This window comes from Microtus pennsylvanicus, chromosome 3 (assembly GCF_037038515.1).
Source record: "Microtus pennsylvanicus isolate mMicPen1 chromosome 3, mMicPen1.hap1, whole genome shotgun sequence".
NCBI classification, from domain to species: Eukaryota; Metazoa; Chordata; class Mammalia; order Rodentia; family Cricetidae; genus Microtus; species Microtus pennsylvanicus.
The window spans coordinates 19877750-19897999 of NC_134581.1; the positions used below are offsets into that span (position 1 = coordinate 19877750).

Sequence of the window (20250 nt, forward strand, 5' to 3'; positions counted from 1 at the left end):
TTCTCTATGTCTTAGTGTAGACAGAAATTTCTGTTTGCCTGGTCCCACAGCTGTTCAGTCCCAACAAAACACACAGAGGGCTATATTAATTATAAACTGGTTTGGCCTGTTATCTCAGACTTATTATTAACTAGCTCTTACAACTTAAATTAACTCATAATTCTTATCTATGTTTAGCCATGTGGCTTGGTATCTTACTCAGTGCTGCATTCTCATCTTGCTTCCTCTGCATCTGTGTGGTGACGGCATACAGACATTCCTCTTCCCAGAATTCTCTTAGTCTGGTCACCCCACCTATATTTCCTGCCTGTCTACTGGCCAATCAACATTTTATTAAACCAGTACGAGTGACAAATCTTTACAGTATACAAAAGCATTATCCTACAGCATCTTAGCAACAATTTACCACAGAAACACATAGCAAAGTTTTTGTTAAAATTGTACTTGTATTCATCTTTAAAATATGGTTTAGAAATTATACTGAATGTCACATACATGTGTTGGCATATGTTGGCATGTGTCTATTATTGGTTCATTTTCAAAATTCACATTGAGCCCTGTGAAATAATACATTTTCAGTTCTTTGTTGGGTTAAAAAGCACCATGCCTTTGGGAAAATGGAAAGGAATAAATGCAAACACCCATCCCTGAATCCCACACTGCCTCTGGGAGGAGCACACTGAGGGTACTGATCGTATGCCCATCACATCAAAATGCTAGTGTAGCTGTTGTGACTAGAGAGAGAGAAACCACAGCTCATTCTCTCTCTCTCTCTGCCCATTGCCTGCACCGAAACCCATGCTGCTCTGCAAGACACCTCAGGGCAAACAGCACATGTCTTTTTGGCAGTAGATTAAGAGGCAGAATTTTAATAAAGAGAGAGGAATGTTCAAGAAATAAAATTGCAAGTAGAGTTTTCAGTCTGTTTGCTCATGTAATCCTGTCTGCTTAATGCCATTTATTAATTTCCAGGTGGCCCCAGATAAAAAAAATTTATATCACTGTAATTTCAACAGATCAAAATAAATACCTTTTCCCTAGTACAGCGCTGTTCCATAGACCTTAAGCTAGTTTGTGGCATGGTGGACATGCACATGCAATCATTTTCCCTGACTCTCTTTCCATGTTCTTTCTTGGCTAATGGACTTGTCACCAAAGTCATCTTTGGATCCACATTTTCCTTCCTACCCATAGCCAGTTTCTCACTATGCCTCACTATGTGTGGAGAATGACTCTCCCATCTCTGTTGTCACTGCTCAAGATTTTTCTTATTTGGTTGACATGATGTAGAAGTCTTTCTCAGGAATGGGGACCATGGGCATGTCCAAAATGTCCGTGGAGAGGGCCTAAAGGATGACAGGATGTCCCTCAGAATTGGATCTCTTAGTAAGGAGTGTATCCTACACGGTGGGATGGAGTCTATGGCTTCCAGAGAATTAATAGTTACCCGGATAAACTCTCTCAGTCAGCTTTCTCCGAAGTACCATGGAACTCCAGGTCAGTGCCATAATGTAGACATGAGGGAGCAGAGACCTGCAGCAAAACTAACACTTGGGAATTTTTAGGTTAGATAACAGGTATTTCTCTGAGGATGTTTTGTTTGTTTCTATGGAGAAAGGGGAAATGACAGAATATCTTCTTTCATTGCTCACTTTACAGCCCATTTCCCTCAGACTGTGTTAGGTTGTCTGGAGGAGAGAGGGGACAGCCTGTTCAAGGCACCCAAAGAAACTCAACTCAAAAGAGTGTGGACTTCAGAGCTCAACATGAATATAGACAGGAAGCTATGTTGGGAGGGGTATTGTCAGATCTGGCAAAACTCCTAAAACATGTGGGAGGAGACATTACCTTAATGTAATGGGGCATCCCTGAAAATTCTAACACAGCCGTTGAAGAAGAGGAAATTGCATTTAGGGGGTGTATAACCACTGATATTGCCAAGAAAAGGACAAACAGAGAGACAGCCACAGAAGACCCCACATTTAACTTCTCCACAGCTGTGATTTGAATCTGAGACGTCAGCACCAAGACACACGCTTTAAACAACTGCTCCTTAGCTGGTGGCGTTAGTTTGGAAGGCTGTGGGCCCTTTAATGGGTGGGTGGGTTTAGTTTAGGCAGATTAAGTCACCAGCGGTGGGCCGCTGAGCGTCTCTCTGCTCCACCACGGTGTGAAGAGCCTGCGCCACATGCTCCCACCACCATGAACTGAGCTGCTCCCCCATTCTTTCCCCACTATGACGAACTGAAACTTTGGGCTAAAAAAACCTTCCCTCCCTGAGGTCATTTTTGTCTGGTATTTTGAGCACAATGGCATAAAAGTCACTGATGAAGCCATCGAAGAAAATCATTGAAAATAGCACATAATTAATATTTCCATAGAGTAATATTTTACTTCTCAATAAGTTTAAGTAAAAAAATGATAAGAAGTTTTTTACATTCTTATAATAATTATTTAGTTTTATAATAAAATCAATAACCTTAAAAGCTCTAAATGACCTTTTGGACAATACTGATAGAACATGAATATTTATATTTTGAATAACATTGTTACTACCCAACACCATTTCCTTACAGTTTGTTAAATGGGAGGATCAATGTCCTCCCTTTTAAGAGACCTTAAATTTAGAGATCATTGCTAATTTTAGAAATGACTTTCACAGTCCTGCAAAAAAAAATGCCTTTGGTTTAAGATGTTTTAGATACTTTGATAATGAATTGATTTGGAAGAGGAGGGGAAGTAGAGAAACTTTAAGCTGAGGGGGTCACTTGACTGAGAAACTGCAGCATTGAATAGAGATGATAATCAAAGAAAATGGATTTGACTGGCTAATTTTAAAAGGGTTATTTATTTTTACCTGATGTGTATGGGTGTTCTACCCACGTGGGTATCTGTGTATCACATGTATGCAGTGCCTGTGGAGGCTGGCACATACGTTCTCCTGTGTGTCGTGCCCTCAGAGGTAAGAACAGGGCATTGAATCTCCAGAAACTGGAGTTACAGATGTTTGTGAGCGGCCATGTGAGTGCTGGAAACCAAACCCTGGTGCCTTGGAAGAGCAGCCAGTGTTGTTAACCATGGAGCCATCTTTCCAGCCCCTTAAGTGGCCAATATTTTTAGCAGAGCAGGTCCTTTCTGGATCATATCTATTCTATAAATAGGAATATACTTGTCTGGATATTTCTTTTTTTTTTGAGGGGTGCAATGAACTTTATTGATGGTATTCAAGAGAGTAGGGCTCCCTAAGCACCCTCCTGCTATTCTGGGGGTCTGGGATGGAAACTGTGAGGGAGATGCTCATTGTCAAGGGTTAGTTAGGACAGGGACTGCTCAGCAGCCGAGGACCTCTCTCTTGCTGTGTCCTTGCTGGGATGGGTGGTCCAGGGCGGGCTTCTTACTCCTTGGAGGCCATGGAGGCCATGAGGTCCACCACTCTGTTGCTGTAGCCGAATTCATTGTCGTACCAGGAAATGAGCTTTACAAAGTTGTCATTGAGAGCAATGCCAGCCCCAGCATCGAAGGTGGAAGAGTGGGAGTCACTGTTAAAGTCACAGGAGATGACCTGGTCCTTAGTGTAGCCCAGGATACCCTTTAGTGGGCCCTCGGATGCCTGCTTCACCACCTTCTTGATGTCGTCATACTTGGCAGCTTTCTCCAGGCGGCATGTCAGATCCACAACGGACACATTGGGGGTAGGAACGCAGAAGGCCATGCCCGTGAGCTTCCCGTTCAGCTCTGGGATGACTTTGCCCACAGCCTTGGCAGCGCCAGTGGATGCAGGGATGATGTTCTGGGCAGCGCCACGGCCGTCTCGCCACAGCTTCCCAGAGGGGAAGCTTCTTCTGGGTGGCTGTGATGGCATGGACTGTGGTCATGAGTCCTTCCACGATGCCAAAGTTGTCATAGATGACCTTGGCCAAGGGGGCTAAGCAGTTGGTGGTGCAGGAAGCGTTGCTGACAATCTTGAGGGAATTGTCATAGTGTCATGGTTCACACCCATCACAAACATGGGGGCATCGGCAGAAGGGGCGGAGATGATGACCCTCTTGGCCCCACCCTTCAAGTGGGCCCCAGCCTTCTCCATGGTGGTGAAGACACCGGTAGACTCCACAACATACTCGGCGCCGGCATCCCCCCATTTGATGTTGGCGGGATCTTGCTCCTGGAAGATGGTGATGGCCTTCCCGTTGATGACAAGCTTCCCATTCTCAGCCTTAACTGTGCCTTTGAACTTGCCATGGGTGGAGTCATACTGGAACATGTAGACCTTGTAGTTGAGGTTGATGAAAGGGTCATTGATGGCAACAACGTCCACTTTGCCAGAAGTGAAGGCAGCCCTGGTAACCAGGCGTCCAATACGGCCAAATCTGTTCACTCCGACCTTCACCTTCGTGTCTCTGGAACGAGGCTGCACTGCATGAAAAGAAGCGGCTGTCTCCAGAACAGGGAGGAGCAGAGAGCCTTGTCTGGATATTTCTGAATGTTACTTTGAAATAGACAGTCAGTGATATCGTGGAGGATTAGGTGTAGCTTTCTTAATTGCCTCAAATCAACATAGTTTCCAGTAATAGGGGACATACATGCTTCTAGTCACACAGTCTTGTTAAGGGTGTCCATTTCTCCCCTTTTGCTTCTTATTTAAAAGCGAGTTACCTTGTCTTCTCTTATCATGTGCTGCCCAAGGCTCCCATCTGTCTCTAGAAGACTTTTTGTTGTTGTCCTTTGTAATTCCTGTTAGCTGGTTACCTGGAAACCTCACCTCTCCGATGGGTTCCAGAGATGTTAGGAAGTTGTAGGTTATATAACATTTTATGATTGTTTGGGTTAAGCAACACTTTCTGGAAGGCTGGCTATATCCTTAGAGCAGTGTTTCTCAACCTGTGTGTCACAATTCCCAAAAGACCATCGGAAAACACAGATATTTACATTATGATTTATAACAATAGCAAAATTACAGTTATTAAGTAGCAATAAAAATAATATAATGGTTGGAAGGGGCACAGCAATAGGAAGGCTGAGAACCATTGCTTTAGAAGAAGTGAGTTTGGTTTATATTACTGTATTTTATGTCACTACCAAATGCAAGCAGTCATTACATATAACAAACATAACAGCTGAATAAAAAATACTTAAATACTTAGTCTGATTTTTTTATTCTATCCTGTTATTTTCCTTTTTTCTTTGGCATGCTATTCTAGTTCATTGAAATTGATTAAATTGAACTACAGTTACTAAGCGAGTCACATACTATAGTTTCAAAAAGAGTCCGGTAGGGAGGCAGATCTGTAAATGTACCATTACACTGGAATGTGGTAATTTCTACCACAGAGTGTACTTACACACAATACCTATTATATAATCAAAGTTCTTATTTGAAAGCATGCTTGGCCTTACTTAACTTAGCTTAGTATCGCTCAGCTCACAAAAGGAAGAGGAAGAACCCTTTGTTCAAGATGTTTTTCTTAATTACACGTATGTGTGTTAGGGGCCGGGCAGGGAGTGTGTGCACGTGCAGCAGCTCCTGTGAAGGTCAGAAGAAATCCCCTGAAGCTGGAGCTGCAAGCAGTCATAAGTCACCTGACATAAGGAGCAGGAACTGTACTCTTATCCTCTGAGAATAGTCAGGATGTATTTATAGCTACTTAGCCATCTTTCCAGTCCCAAGAACCTGTTTCTTTTTTAATTAATTAATTCGTTTATTTATTTATTTATTTATTTATAATACATCCCAACCCTAGCTTCCCATCCCTCCACTCCTTCCAGTTCCCTCCACCTCCCCTCTCCCTAAGATCCACTCTCCCTCTGTTTCCCTTTGGAAAAGAGCAGGCCGCCCAGTGATATCAACAAAACACAGCACAAGATACAAAAAGATTAGGCACAAACCTTCATATGGGGGCTAGGCAAGGCAATCCAGTAGGAGGAAAATGGTCCCAAGAGCAGGCAAAAGAGTCAGAGACGCCCCCTCCCCGACTGTTAGGAGTCCCACAAGAACACCAAGCAACATACATGCAGAGGACCAAGCACAGACCCATACAGGCTCCATTGGAGAGGATCTAGTCGCTGCCAGGTAGCCAAGAACATACCCAGCCATGCCATGGGAACACACTCACTGGGATAGTCTTTCCAGAGACCCTGCCTGTCCACACTGCTTCCTGTTTACTGCTGTTATTGTCACCACCATATAAGTTCTGAAGAACCCCTACATACTATGTCAGTCAATAAAGTGTTAAGGTCTCATGTCCATTCTCTCCCTGAGTGGGTAGGGTAAATATCCAACCCATGAGACATAATTCCCTTCAAAATGAAAATGAGGTAAAAAGCTGTCTACCCCCCTATCTACTATAACCACTTCATATTATTTATCTCTTTAAAAGAAAATCTCTTCCTTTTTATTGCTTTGATTGCCACTTATTCATACTTGACTTCTAAGCATCTGTCTCGGGACAACTTTTCCCTCTGAGGTCCGGGCCTGAAATAGACGACTTTTTAACTGAAATCTCTATTTGGATCTCAGAAGTCCCTTCAATTTAATGCCTTGAGAACCCACGACTGGCCTGGGATCTTTCCTACAAAGCACCCAGTTTCCACCCAACACTTCACGTGACAGGGACTTTCAAGTCATGCTTAGGAAGGTTTTATCCCCTCACCTCATCCCTAGTTCATCACCAGAACTTGATCGTTTGTTCCTTAGAGTGTTTCTGAAATCCGTCTACCTGGCTCAGTCTCCACTGTGGCCTTTACTGTACCCATGACCAGACTTACTGACAACATGTCTAACAGTTGCCCCCTAGTCTAGAGTTACCATATAAACCTTTACAAAACCCATGCTGAAGCCCGTCATCCTATTGCTTGTATTTATTATCTTGTTTGAGCTCCTGGTGGAGCCAGAGGGAACTTCTCTGCACACAGACTCTCTTACAAATTGCAGGTAGATTTCCGTGGAATATAAGCAAACTCGGAGCAAATAGCTGAGTGCAGTTTGCGGGCAGCTTCGGTGGATTTTGCAGTGAGCAGTAGGTGATTTTCCAAAACTGTGGGCAGGAGCAGCAGCCAGCGATGTCTTTGTACCTAAGATGATATAATTCGTGGGCAAACCTGCTTCCAACAGTGACCCATGTTTATGGATTTAATACCCCAAATCAAAGATCTTCCTCGACTGGTCTCGGTTCTATTAAGATGGGTGTGGTGGTTTGAATGAGAATGACCCCCCACTCCCCATTCCTCAGAGAGTCAAACATTTGGTGCCTAAATGGTGGAACTGTTGGGAAGGTTTAGGAAGTATAGCCTGGCTGAAGGAATTACATTATTGGCGGTGGGATCTGAGATTCTATAGCTTCTCCCTACCTCTGTTTGCTCTCTCTGCTGCACCACAGTTGTTGGTGATGATGCGGTTGACTTCGCGGTTGACCTCCCGGCTCCCTGGTCCCATTTCCATGCCATGCTGCTTGCCAATGTGTCTCCCTGGCGTGGTGGAGCCTTATCCCGCTGAAACCATGAGCCATAAACTCTCTTCCTTAAGTTGACCTTGGTCATATTTTACAATAAGAGAAAAGAGATAGGGAACCATCTATTTCACTCACCTAATCAGTTGAGTATATGGCTGTTAGCAAAAACAAGTGGTGGAGGCATTGTGAATGGAGATGGGCATGTGTCACATAGGGCTCTGCAATGAGCTAATCCCAGCACGGTTCCTTGTGGAGGTGGCGTACTATGTCGGCTAACTAACAGAGAACTGTATCCCCTAAATTCATCTTCCTGGGTGGCTGTGGAGGAGGCTTGGCCCCAGGAGCAGTTTGCATGAGATGTGGAGAGTGGAAACGAAGAAGCAAGGTCAGCAAAGGTCACCGTCCCTTACCTCAGCCAGAGTACATTACCACAAACTTGCTGGCTCACCTTGTTGGCACGGGGCCACAGCCACCTCTGCAATCTTCCTGCTCTACCAGGTCTCATATTTCACGGCCTCCAATCCCCCAGCCTGGTGTGTGAGCAGCAACACAGCAAAAGGCACTAGCATCTTCTGCACCATTTTATGTCATCAAAATTGGGAGCAGCAAGGGGATGTGCAGGTTCTAGCTTTCCCTTCTTCTTGCTTCCCACCTGCTGCTGCTTCTCTGTTATCAGCCCCACTCACCTGCAGACACTTCAGGCCCATCAGAGATAGAGGCAGCAAAACCTCCCCTAATTCCATATACAGTGGCACAAATGCTTGAGTTCAAATTCCTATAACTTATTGCTTATTCCACATCCTTATCATTTTGCTTTTGAAAATCAGACCTACCTTACATTCTATATAATGCTGAGCCTAAGACCATTTAAAGACTTTGTTTTTCTTACCAAATTATAATTGCCGACCCACTGCCCTCACAGGGACCCTGCAAAGCTGGTGACCCATAAAGCAGTGCATTGAAGTTGTAGTTAAGAGCATAATCTCACATGCTAATGAGATCCAGTAAATCCAAGATTAGCTGCTTTCTCTGTGAACTTGGATCTGGTCCTTCACCCTCGAGAGACTGAGCTCTGTCATTTGCAATAAAGACAACAACAATGTGCTGTATAATCAGGGTCCTCCATAAACAGAAGCAACATCTCACACACACACACACACACACACACACACACACACACACACACACACACACACACACACAAGATTTATTGTAAGTATTTATCTCATGTGCTTGTGGGGGTTGAGAAGCCCCAGTCTCTCAAGCCATAGCCAGCTCCAGGTCTGCAGGCTGAGACCCACAGCAGTCAAGGATGTACGCACCAGTCTGAATTCAGAAGATCAGTGTCTCAGCTTCAAAGCAGCCAGTAGGGAGAGCGAATTCTCCACCACCTGTTATTGCAATCACATCTCTGACAGTCTATGAAAGCGGAGTCAGAGAACACCATGACCAAGACTCCGCTCACAAACAGCTCGAACAGACCGCAGACGGTCTCACACACAGACTTATAACAGGATCCATCACAAGAACTTCCTCACCATGTCAATCCAAACAATGCGCCTGGGACACGCGGTAAAGGGCTCTCCCAGCTGTCAGTCAGCACAGACTCTGTTAACAACCTCTGTGACCTTTAGCCTTTGCACCCTTTGGTTTCAAAATAGTTTGTATGAGCTCTTACCCCTTTGCCTGACTCGGCTGTAACTGGAGGAATGTGATCTATGGTGAGATCAACACAGATCACAGCCCCCACGTACAGTTTTCTGGTATTCTCAGACAAACTCAGTTACATGGAAGGACCTGTCTCTCTAAGCTTTCAAGAACAGATGGGAGGAGGCCCACTCACATTGTGTGGGCAACCTGCTCTACTCAGTTCATCAAATGAAGACTTCGCCAAAACTTACCCTCACAGGATACCCTTTAAATAGTGGTGAACCAAATGTCTGGACAGCTCCTGCCCCAGTATAGTTGACAGGTCAAGAGGGCCACCATATACCCCTGTGTTCTGTTCCCAGCACCCACAGGGTGGCTTACAACCCTCTGTAACTCAATTACAGAAGACGATGAAATAATCTCCTAGTCTCCTTGGCACCAGGCACCCATGTAGTACACACACATATGTGTGGACAAACTCTCATACACATAAAAGAAAACCTTTAACAAGAATGAGCTCTGTGTAGACACACGGATAATGAGACCTGCAGAGCAGATAAATAGCTCAATACAGTCCCTCTTCCATGATGGCTACAATTGTTGACATGGAATTGGTGTTGGTAGGAGTATACTGTTGCCATCATACACACATGCTCACGAATGCACTCTCTCTCTCTCTCTCTCTCTCTCTCTCTCTCTCTCTCTCTCTCTCTCTCTCACACACACACACACACACACACACACACACATCTTCTCATGACAGATGGGATTGGGAACCTCACATTGTAAATAAGTCCCTCTGATTTTATTTGATTTGCAGAGAGGGATGAGCAAAAATTTCCACATGCTTGGCTTTATTGATTTCTTTTTTATTTATTAGTCTGTTGGCTCCTGTTGTATAGGATGCGGTCTGCCCTTCTCTGAGGGTGTCTTACTGCCTTTTAAAGGTGTACAGAGAGGCAGATATCTCTATGTGGGACACACCAACCTAACCCTCAGAGGGTTCCCATGCGTACAGACAAGGGCCCCCTATGCTGATGATTGCTCTGACATTTGATTGAAGGACACGCGTGGTAAAGACACCCAAAGTTGAGATTATGTGGCAGGGAGATCGGAGTAGTTTTATTCTGATAGAAGGAGAGAAGGAACTTTTAGGCCAAGTTGAGGCTTTGGTACAAACTAATTAAAAAGCAACCATGGGAAGAGAGGACGGAATCCTAATCAGTGTGGCTATGAGGGATTCATCTTTTTTAATTGTGTCCCAGTGTGACTGGTTCTCTAGAACACAGTCAGGCCTCCCAGTTTCAACATCAGGAAATTCTATCAAATATTCACACGCATTTTATGGATGAAGAAAGTCATTTTTAATAGCATTTTTAAAAGATGGAATTAAACAGTAGCTCCAACTCCAAGATTCAATAGCCTCAGGTTATCATAAGAAAGATGATAAAATATTCATTGCTTTGTAATTAGTCTGAGTGAGAGGTAAAATGAGGTGGAGGAAAAAAAGGCTGGTAGCTTTGAACCAGTAGTTTGAAAAAGATGATCTGTACAAAAGAGAGAGGAAACGGTACCCCTTGATGAGGACCGCAAGGGCACACAGCGCACGGCAGTCACTCCCCAGAGTGCCAGCCTTCTGTCAGTACCCACTCGACTCAGCCACACATTGGAATGCCTCCCACAACGCTCTCCTCTGGTTTTCACGGGATGTGTTACCATTGCCTCTTACGGTCTGTGTACTTTATTCTCACAGTTTCATTTACTGTTATGCAGTTCCAAGGAAGCGAATTTTTGAAACCCAACCTATAGCATCCTCCCCAATGGCTATGGAACATTAGAGGGTATGACTCAAAGGGTGCCCTCTGAAGTTCTCGTACTTCTTAAAGTAGGTCCTTGGACTCCAACTCGACAGTCAAAGGAGACAGATAAGACTTTTCAACTTGAAGTGAGACGGGGAGTTCAGAGGAGAGTCAAGATAAAGGACTAATTAGATCTAATGGCTTTCTGTTCCCACTGTTCTAAGGTTTATTTGAAATAACTCTTCATAATACTAAACAGACCCATATGCAAATGTAAAATCTTAAAATTATTGTTATTTTATTATTTAAATTCCTTTAAATCTTATTATTTGGCATTGGTGACTAAACCCTGGGCTTCCACATACTAAGCATGCTCTTTACCACTGGGCTATAAGCCAAACCACATGAAATTTGACACTAATTAGTTATTGTGCATGTATTCATGCCATAGCATACATTCTGAGATCAGAGGACAATTTGCAGGAGTGGGTTTTCTTCTTCCACCATGATGGTTCTAATGCTAAATCTCAAGACCCCGGGCTCAGTGGCGAGCACTGTTACCCATCGAGTCTCCTTGTCAGCTTCAAATGCAACTTCCAAAGAATCATCTCAGTACTCTGTCTCTGAAGGGCACTGGGGGATGTGCGTGAAGATACCCGACCATGCTCACAAGATTGAACTCACCATTCCAATCTCAGAAACCGGCTCTAAGAAAATCCACAGAAATGTGGACAAAGACCTGCAAACCATAGGGTTCGTGATGGTAACTTGGGGAAAATCTTTAGACCACTGGTTCTCAATCTTCCTAATGCTGCGACCCTTTAATGCAGTTCCTCATGTTGTGGTGACCCCCAACCGTAAACTTATTTTATTGCTACTTCAGAACTGTAATTTTGCTATCATTATGAGTTACAATGTCAATACCAGTGTTTTCCGATGGTCTTAGGCCAACCCTGTGAAAGGGTTGTTTGACCCCCAAATTGATTGTGACCCACAGGTTGAGAACTTCTGCTTTAGATGTTGAAAGGGAAAAACAATAAGTAACTAAATTAATTTAATCTGCATAACAAACCACTTGCAACCACCAATAGTATATTTTATAGGGGCATGTAATGGTATAGGAAACTTTCTAATATTGGATGTCAAATTAAGATGAATATGAAGAATTCATATTATCTAAATCAAGAAATTAAAAATAATGGAAATTTAAATCTGGGTGGATGGTAGAATTATAAATTATGTTAAGGTTTTCTTTATAGTTTTCTGTTTTCTAATAATTGATCTATTTTGCTAATTGAACAAATTAATCATTGCATGCCTATTATGTGCTGAGGACCACATTACACATATGTTAAATGGTGTTTATATCTAGAAAATATACAACAAATGAAACCCTGTATTTAATCTGTAAGAGCCAGGAGACATCCTAAGTCCCTATTGCACTAACTCTGCATCTGTTCTATTTTCTTCTTACGATGTAATTTCTTGCAGATTAAGAACTCCATTTAACCTATTTCCTGAGTATATCTGACTTGGAGGCTGTTTTAGGTGTGGAATCTGTGCACTATTTTTAAAGTCCTCAGCACTACCCAAGACTCTGGAGAGTGCTTTTAAAGTTTGCATCGAATTGGATTCTCAAGCCTCAGAGAATGCACTTGATATTAATCAAGTGAGGTCAACCCCAGCTCCTCATCTTAGCCACTGACACAGTGAGCACCCATACCAATAAGCATGTCTGTCCTGAAGTGGAGCTCACCTGATCCCCAGAGCAGAGGCAAATGACTGTCTATAAAATGACACTACAAAATCAAGTGTGCAATTTCCTTTAATGAACATTTAATTTTCATTCCTTATCTTTTTCATTCCTTATCTGTCGGTTAGACCATGTATAGTTGCTGGCATTCAACCACATATTATCTGCAAAATGGAAGTTTTCTATGATTCAGCATAGTAATTAATGATTCACCGTGCTTTGTTATAATGTTCTTGGTAGATTCTGAGAAAAAAAGTATAGCTTTGAATTGCAATAGAAAGGAAAGAGTTAATGTCATCATGACAAAATAATTCAATGAAATTCTGAGAACTCAAGATAATTTAATTGTACGTGTATAGGTGTATGTATATATGTATGTATATGCACAATGTGTGTGCAGTACCTTTGGAGACCAGAAGAGGGCACTGGATTTCCTAGAACTGGAGTTCTAGGTTGTGATTCCCTATGTGGGTGCTAGGAATTGAACCCTTTGGAAGAGCAGCTGGTACTCTTAGCTGCTGAGCCAGCTCTTCAGCTCTGCAGCTATTTAATTTTAACCCAGAGTCTCGTGTCTGCCATGTCTTAAAAGCAAAAGCGTACAAGAACACTAAAACAACCTTGTCCACAATCAGCGCTAGGTGCACCCTGATTAACTAAAGCCAGGAGTTCCAGAAGCTAGGCCTGTTTATCTGCATAAAACTTTTACAAGTCATATTAAAATGCTATAAGCAATATTCATTTAATTTTTAAATAGCTTTCTCTACTCAAATATGCAGTCCAAGAGAGAAGGGATATTTGTCTATTTTGTGCAATGTTATACCCTCAGTCCAGCCTGCCTGCCACACAGCAGATAAATAATCCCTAAAAATACTACAAGCAAAGTCAATTAACAAAATGGACAAGGGACAAATGTTTGCCACAAAACAACAGCGATTTCTAATGAAAAAGAGATATGAAAAATGTAAATGGTCGGGACATGGAACTCAATAGGAAAACTGCAGGGTCCAAATAGATCATAGAGAATGTGAAAATATTCTCAAAGTAATACATAAAGGTGTCACTTGAGAATGTCAGGAACCAAAAGAGTGACAGCCTCTACTGTTGATTAAGGATGTCTTCACAGAGGAACTGTGTTACACCATACAGGGTTGGTGAGAAGGTGAATCACTTCAGGTAATGGTAGTAGGGGGGCAGAGAGAAGATTTGAACCCAGGGCCGTATGCATGGTAGGCAAGGGCTCTATTACTAACCAGTACAATTAGGATGTCTCCTGATGCCACGTGTGTGTGTATGTGTGTGTGTGTGTTTCACTGACATGCTTCTTCGTCTAGGTATCTGTGCCCATACAAAGGAAAGCCCAGTACCTATATATACATACAAGTATGTTTATTACAGCATTATTTCAGAGGGACTAAATAAAATAAATAGAAACATAGGGATTGCTCATCAGCAAGGCAATGGCTGAATAAATTGCAGCATATTGCAGAATAGAATGCCATCCAGTCACTCAAGAGTTATTATTAAGAAAGAGCAAGATTTAAAAATATGTGCATGTTCAAATTTCTGCAAAGTAATGACCAAACCTCTCTATGGATATATTTATATTCATATATACAGCACGAGTGCTTGTACATTATATGTAGCCACTCATTTAGGAGCACATGAGCATAAAGAACAATATCATAGTCTATGCTGTAGGCTGTTAATATGAGGAACTGGCTGCCTGTAAGGAGATAATGTAGATTGAGAGGTCAATACATAGGAAGGGAAAAGTAAGCCAAAATGAAACACTGTATTTTCACATCAGAACTCATGATATGATTGCACGTACTGAATTTATGGAACATTATATGTGCTTTTTATGTATAAATATTTTAGAAGAAAAAAAATAACACGCAGAGGAGGGGAAGTGAGTCTCAGCGGGCCATGATCATTTCAGTGTTGCCAACACGTCTTGGCGTGGCCATAAACACTCTGATATGACATTACAAATGGGGAAAAAAAACAGTAAGGCAGGAACACCAAGATCATCCTGCAGGCTGAGGGAAGCGGATGCGCTTCCACCATTCAATAACTCAAAATGAGCTAAGTAAACCCGAGGAACCTACTTCTGGAGACCACAAAAAAGTCAACAGGGAATTACTAGTAGAAAAAAAAATGAAAGAGAAAATTAAAAAAAAAAGCCATCGGTGGAGAGCTCACTTGCTAGAAGCCAGATTCAAGCTTTTCCTTTAACTTCAGGATGGAGGGAAGCACAAAACTAGGGCTGCATCTTACACCCATCCTTTCTGGGGGTTTGTCCAGGGCTATGGGGTCTACAGTGCAGTGGACATGGTACAGCATCTGTTGGTTTGCTTCTTGTTTGTCTATAGCTTGGATCTCATCATGAGTCAGGGCTGGCCTCAAACTCTCCACGCCCACCTCAGCCTCTAGTGCATGAATGTGCCACCACGCCCAGCTTCAACCTTAAATCATTCATACAATCCCAGAATTTTGCAATTAGTCAGCCTCGGAGGGTCATCTAGTAAATTCATATTTTTGAGGTTGGTTTTTACAGTTTTCATTGGATTTTACAACATAAAGCAGACAGTTACCATCTTAGTTTTAGTTTTGAGACAGGGTCTTGCTATGCAGTTCCTGCTAGCCTAGAACTCATTACATAGAGCAGGCTGTTCACAAACAAACTGAGATCTCCCTGCCTGGGTGAAGGTGCATAGGACTTTTTTGTGCTGTTTTTACTGCTCCCAGGAAGCTCATGCTTATTGAAATGTTTAGAGAATTTTAAATGGGGTTTCTATGTTCTTTGCTGGCGCCTTCGCAGTCTGTGCAGGAAGAATCATGCTGGATGCTTTCCATCACACTCCTTCACTCCGAGATGATCGAGAAGATGTACTACCTCCTCTCTTTACTATGTGAACCTCATGAAACTTTTATATTACAAAGTGATGGCATTACAAGAAGTGGTTTTGAAATTATTGCCTCTCCCCTTTATTTTAATGAGGAGGAGACCCGTATTTTATTCCCCAAGGTCACTAAACTACTAAGCGGCAGGGCAAGGACTTAAATTTTGATCTGATGGCCCCTGTCTCCTAGAAGGAGATGGAATAAAGAGATGTTTGTGAGGAAGCAGATGAATCCTTGCTCTTCAAGACATTCAGCAAATGTGTATCAAACAGTATCTGTAGAGTGCCAGGGACCAAGACGGGCGGGGGAGACAGGAATGGGGAGCAGTGTGAAGACAACAGGACAGGGTCCTTGGTGCCGTGAAAATACTGCATGGAAGGCCGGAGTGTTTATCTAATGATCAGACTAATGCATAAGTATTTCAAACGTAGGGGAGAGAGGAAGAGACCCAGCACAGTGAGCAGGCGCAGTAGAAAAATGACCTTAGGTGGTCAGGAAGAGCCTGGAGGGTGGGTGAGAGTTAAGTGGACACATGTGCGGTAGCTATTATAAATGAAAAATAAGTACTATGAAACCCATAATAACCAACCTGTTGTAATTTATATGGTATGGATTATAAATTAAGGTTCTTTAAGGAGGCTTTATTTAAAAAAAATTAGAGACGAGCTTGTCTGGGACTAGCAAATACACTCCATTTCTGCTGACCAGTGCCCATCTTTCCATCAGAGCAGACAGCCCCGAGCAACTCTCTCCTGAAAGCTTTCATGTGACCGCACTGTGGAAGTTTCGGGAAGCCCTTGCCAATCAATCTGACACTGAAAATGCAGTGCATGGACCATTTAGGGTGCAGTGAGAGCAAATGAAGTGCAGGGACCATTTAGGGTGCAGTGAGAGCAAATGCAGTGCGTGGACCATTTAGGGTGCAGTGAATGTCTCTTTGACCCCTGCTGTAATAGCCTGTGAGATCCATAACACAACTCATGGGCCAGTGTTTGAGCTATTCCCCTCTGTTCCCCAAACAGATGGAACACATATTGTTTGTCACCCTTCTGAAAGTGACACGAAGGATCTCTGGTGAGTTCTCCTGGAGTTCCATCCCCCAATGTAAGGGCAGGACAGGAAGCCCAGAAATCACACCCCTGGGCAGTACCAGAGTTTGTGAACGTTCTGAGGATTAGGCGGGCATTTTGCTGATGCTTTCAGAACCAAAAGCAAGAAGAAAGCAAGTAGAGAGGCATTATGTTTCAGTCCAGAAGGGCTGATATTAAAACCTTTCAGAAACGTTGAATCTGCAGAACTTAAAATTTGTGAGCGCCCCTGTCCTTCCAGGTCAGAGAGCTCTGGTGATATTCTCCAAACAGTAACAAAGGAATCAGGCCACAAACACTGGCCGCTTTGGAATCCGGGCACTTTCTAGAATTTCTCCATTTTGTATTTTAAAAATCTGATATTATTGTCATCTTATCATTTTTCTCCTGGCATCTACTCTCTATAAGAACACAAGCTTGAGGACTGAACTTGTGCCAGCCATGATGCTTCAGTAATTGGCAATGGATTGATGCATCCCAAAAGGACTTTTCTTTTTGAAAAACTTTCTGTTTCAGCACATGATAATATTTTTAACATTGAAAAATATCAATGCAAAAGATGTACTGAATCTTTAATATCTGTTTCGAACCACCCTATCATCACTCAGTACATTCTCCACCATCAGCACCAGCCTCCTAAGACGGACCATGGACCAAGGACCATGGACCATGACAGGTCACGGCCTCACTTTGTCAAGAATCACCAAGCTCTTTGGTTTATAGTCTTGTGAGGGATAGAGATTATGCTAATAGCAATGATTGCCTTTAGTATTTTGATTATGTGTCTTATCCAGTTACACATTCTTTGATTGGAGTCTTTCACAACAGTGCCAAGTTGAGGGGGAGCTACGGAGGAGACCGCCGCTTCAGGATGCTAACGCGAATTCCACTCTGAAAGTGTGTTGGAAAAATGAGTCAAAATAACACCAGTCATTCTGGATGTTGCCCAAAGTTCCCTTACTCTGAAGAAAAATGAAGTTGATGTCAACGTATATCATTTCCCTCCTTTTCTCCTGCCGTTTGCTCTCCGTTAGAGAGGCCTAAGGGGCTGCATGGCAGAAGTTAGATGGCATTGCTCATTGGTAGTGAAATTGGTAATGGGACTGCGTACGTGAGTGTCAAGACACACAGGCAAACAGAGCCTTTCCTGTGGTCTAAACACCCTGGAAACTGCACATATGTGTGTGCCTGTATGTGCATGTGTGTGTGTGCATGTGTGTGTTCCTGTATGTGCATGTGTGTGTGCATGTGTGTGTGCATGTGTGTGTTCCTGTATGTGCATGTGTGTGTGCATGTGTGTGTGCCTGTATGTGCATGTGTGTATGTGCATGTGTGTGTGTGCATGTGTGTGTTCCTGTATGTGCATGTGTGTGTTCCTGTATGTGCATGTGTGTGTGCCTGTATGTGCATGTGTGTGTGCCTGTATGTGCATGTGTATGTGCATGTGTGTGTGTGCATGTGTGTGTTCCTATATGTGCATGTGTGTATGTGCATGTGTGTGTGCCTGTATGTGCATGTGTGTGTGCATGTGTGTGTGCCTGTATGTGCATGTGTGTGTGCATGTGTGTGCCTGTATGTGCATGTGTGTGTGCCTGTATGTGCATGTGTGTATGTGCATGTGTGTGTTCCTGTATGTGCATGTGTGTGTGTGCGTGTGTGTGCCTGTATGTGCATGTGTGTGTGCCTGTATGTGCATGTGTGTGTGCCTGTATGTGCATGTGTATGTGCATGTGTGTGTGTGCATGTGTGTGTGCATGTGTGTGTGCCTGTATGTGCATGTGTGTATGTGCATGTGTGTATGTGCATGTGTGTGTTCCTGTATGTGCATGTGTGTGTGTGCGTGTGTGTGCCTGTATGTGCATGTGTGTGTGCCTGTATGTGCATGTGTGTGTGCCTGTATGTGCATGTGTGTGTGCATGTGTGTGTTCCTGTATGTGCATGTGTGTGTGCATGTGTGTGTTCCTGCATGTGCATGTGTGTGTGCCTGTATGTGCATGTGTGTGTGCATGTGTGTATGCATGTGTGTGTGCCTGTATGTGCATGTGTGTGTGCATATGTGTATGTGTGCATGTGTGTGTGTTGTGTGGCAGATGCGCAGTGCTTGTGCATTGATGGTTCCTGCCCTACCTACTCCCAGACCCAGACTTGGCAGGTGGTGGTCATTTTGCCTAGGACTCATCTACAGAATGTTCTCCTCATTTTGGGTCATTGCTGCTCCCCTCTATTGATTGCCAAACAAAACCCATGATAAAAAGCAACATGTTATTAAGAACACTCTCAGTTCCCTTGAAATGCAAGATCTATACAACTCAATTCAGTGCGGCCACAGGGGTAGCTCTCTAGAATCCCCTCGCACATCTTAACCAAAATAAAACACCTCCTATATTCCCTTCAAATTCAGAGTATGCAAAGGCCCCTAGAGAGGAGAAATAACCCAGCTCCCAGAGAACCCTCTGCTTCCTGCTTGGAGTGCGCAGCATGTCTGGGATTTGTGGTGGCGGTGGTGGGGGCACTGATTGAAGGAATGAAAATTGATGGTTTCAGAAAAAATATATGATTTTAGAGCCAGGGATGGTGGCAAGGCCTGGAGTTCCAGCACTCATCAGGAAGAGTCCGAATGACATCAAGGCCAGCCTGATCTACACAGTTCCAGCCCAGCCAGGGAGTTGGGGGCTCATGGTGAGACCCTAAACAAAAGAAAACTGTCATTTTAAACTTAGGGACAAAATAATTTTAGTTTTAGGGAGTTTGTTTTGTTGTTTGCTTCTTTATTTTTTTGGCTCTAACAGGCTCTGTATGCTTCTGTCTCTTCCTCTTTAATCTCGAATCGTCACCTTCTCTCCCCCCTCAACTGTGTGGATGTAAGCCCTTCAGATGTCGTCATCTCTCTGAATTACTCTAGCAGTTTGCTATTGTCTGGCCTCATAATGACCTAAATAGATATGCGCTGTTTTACTTCGTATGAGCCCGGTTGATGGGACCTGCTGAAGAATTCAATGTAAGCTAAGTTATACCATGAACTAAATATAGCCCAAAAGATCCATGCCTCCAATTAACTCTGTGACATCTTTATTTAACTACTGAAGCTAGCGTGGCTTAGATGAAAGAGCCCGAATCCCAGTGCTGGAACTGCCAATCACATCTTTACACTACCATGGCTCACAGCTGTATTATCCATGAGAAATGATGAAGAGTAGCATCATCCACAAAAAGTTGATGAACATGAGGTGACCTAATGTGTATATTATGCACGGTACGATGCAGATATGTTTCCTCAGCAGACTCACATACTAAGAGTGTGGTTACCAACTGGGGGTATTTTGAGCAATAATCAGCCTAATCCACAGACTGACCCCTTCATCAATTTGTTATATGATGGCATTGGAGAATATGGATCACATGGGTTTGCCCTGTATGTATCTTGTCCTCTGCCCCTTCTGTTTTCTCCAATGCCTCCTGGTCATTGTGAGGTGAATAGCTTGCTTCTCTCACACCCTTTCATCCTGTTTCTGCCTTGCTATGTGCAAAACACAGCGGAGAAGCTGAACATGGACTAAAACCTGTGAATCCATAGGCTAAAAACCATTAGTCTGGCCTTCTTTGAAGCTGCT

At 43.2% G+C, this 20250-nt stretch overlaps 1 pseudogene; it reads right to left on the reverse strand.

The window, feature by feature from the left end:
• Positions 1–3210: 3210 nt before the first annotated feature.
• LOC142846716 (glyceraldehyde-3-phosphate dehydrogenase pseudogene) lies at positions 3211–7435 on the reverse strand (annotated as a pseudogene).
• Positions 7436–20250: the final 12815 nt, after the last annotated feature.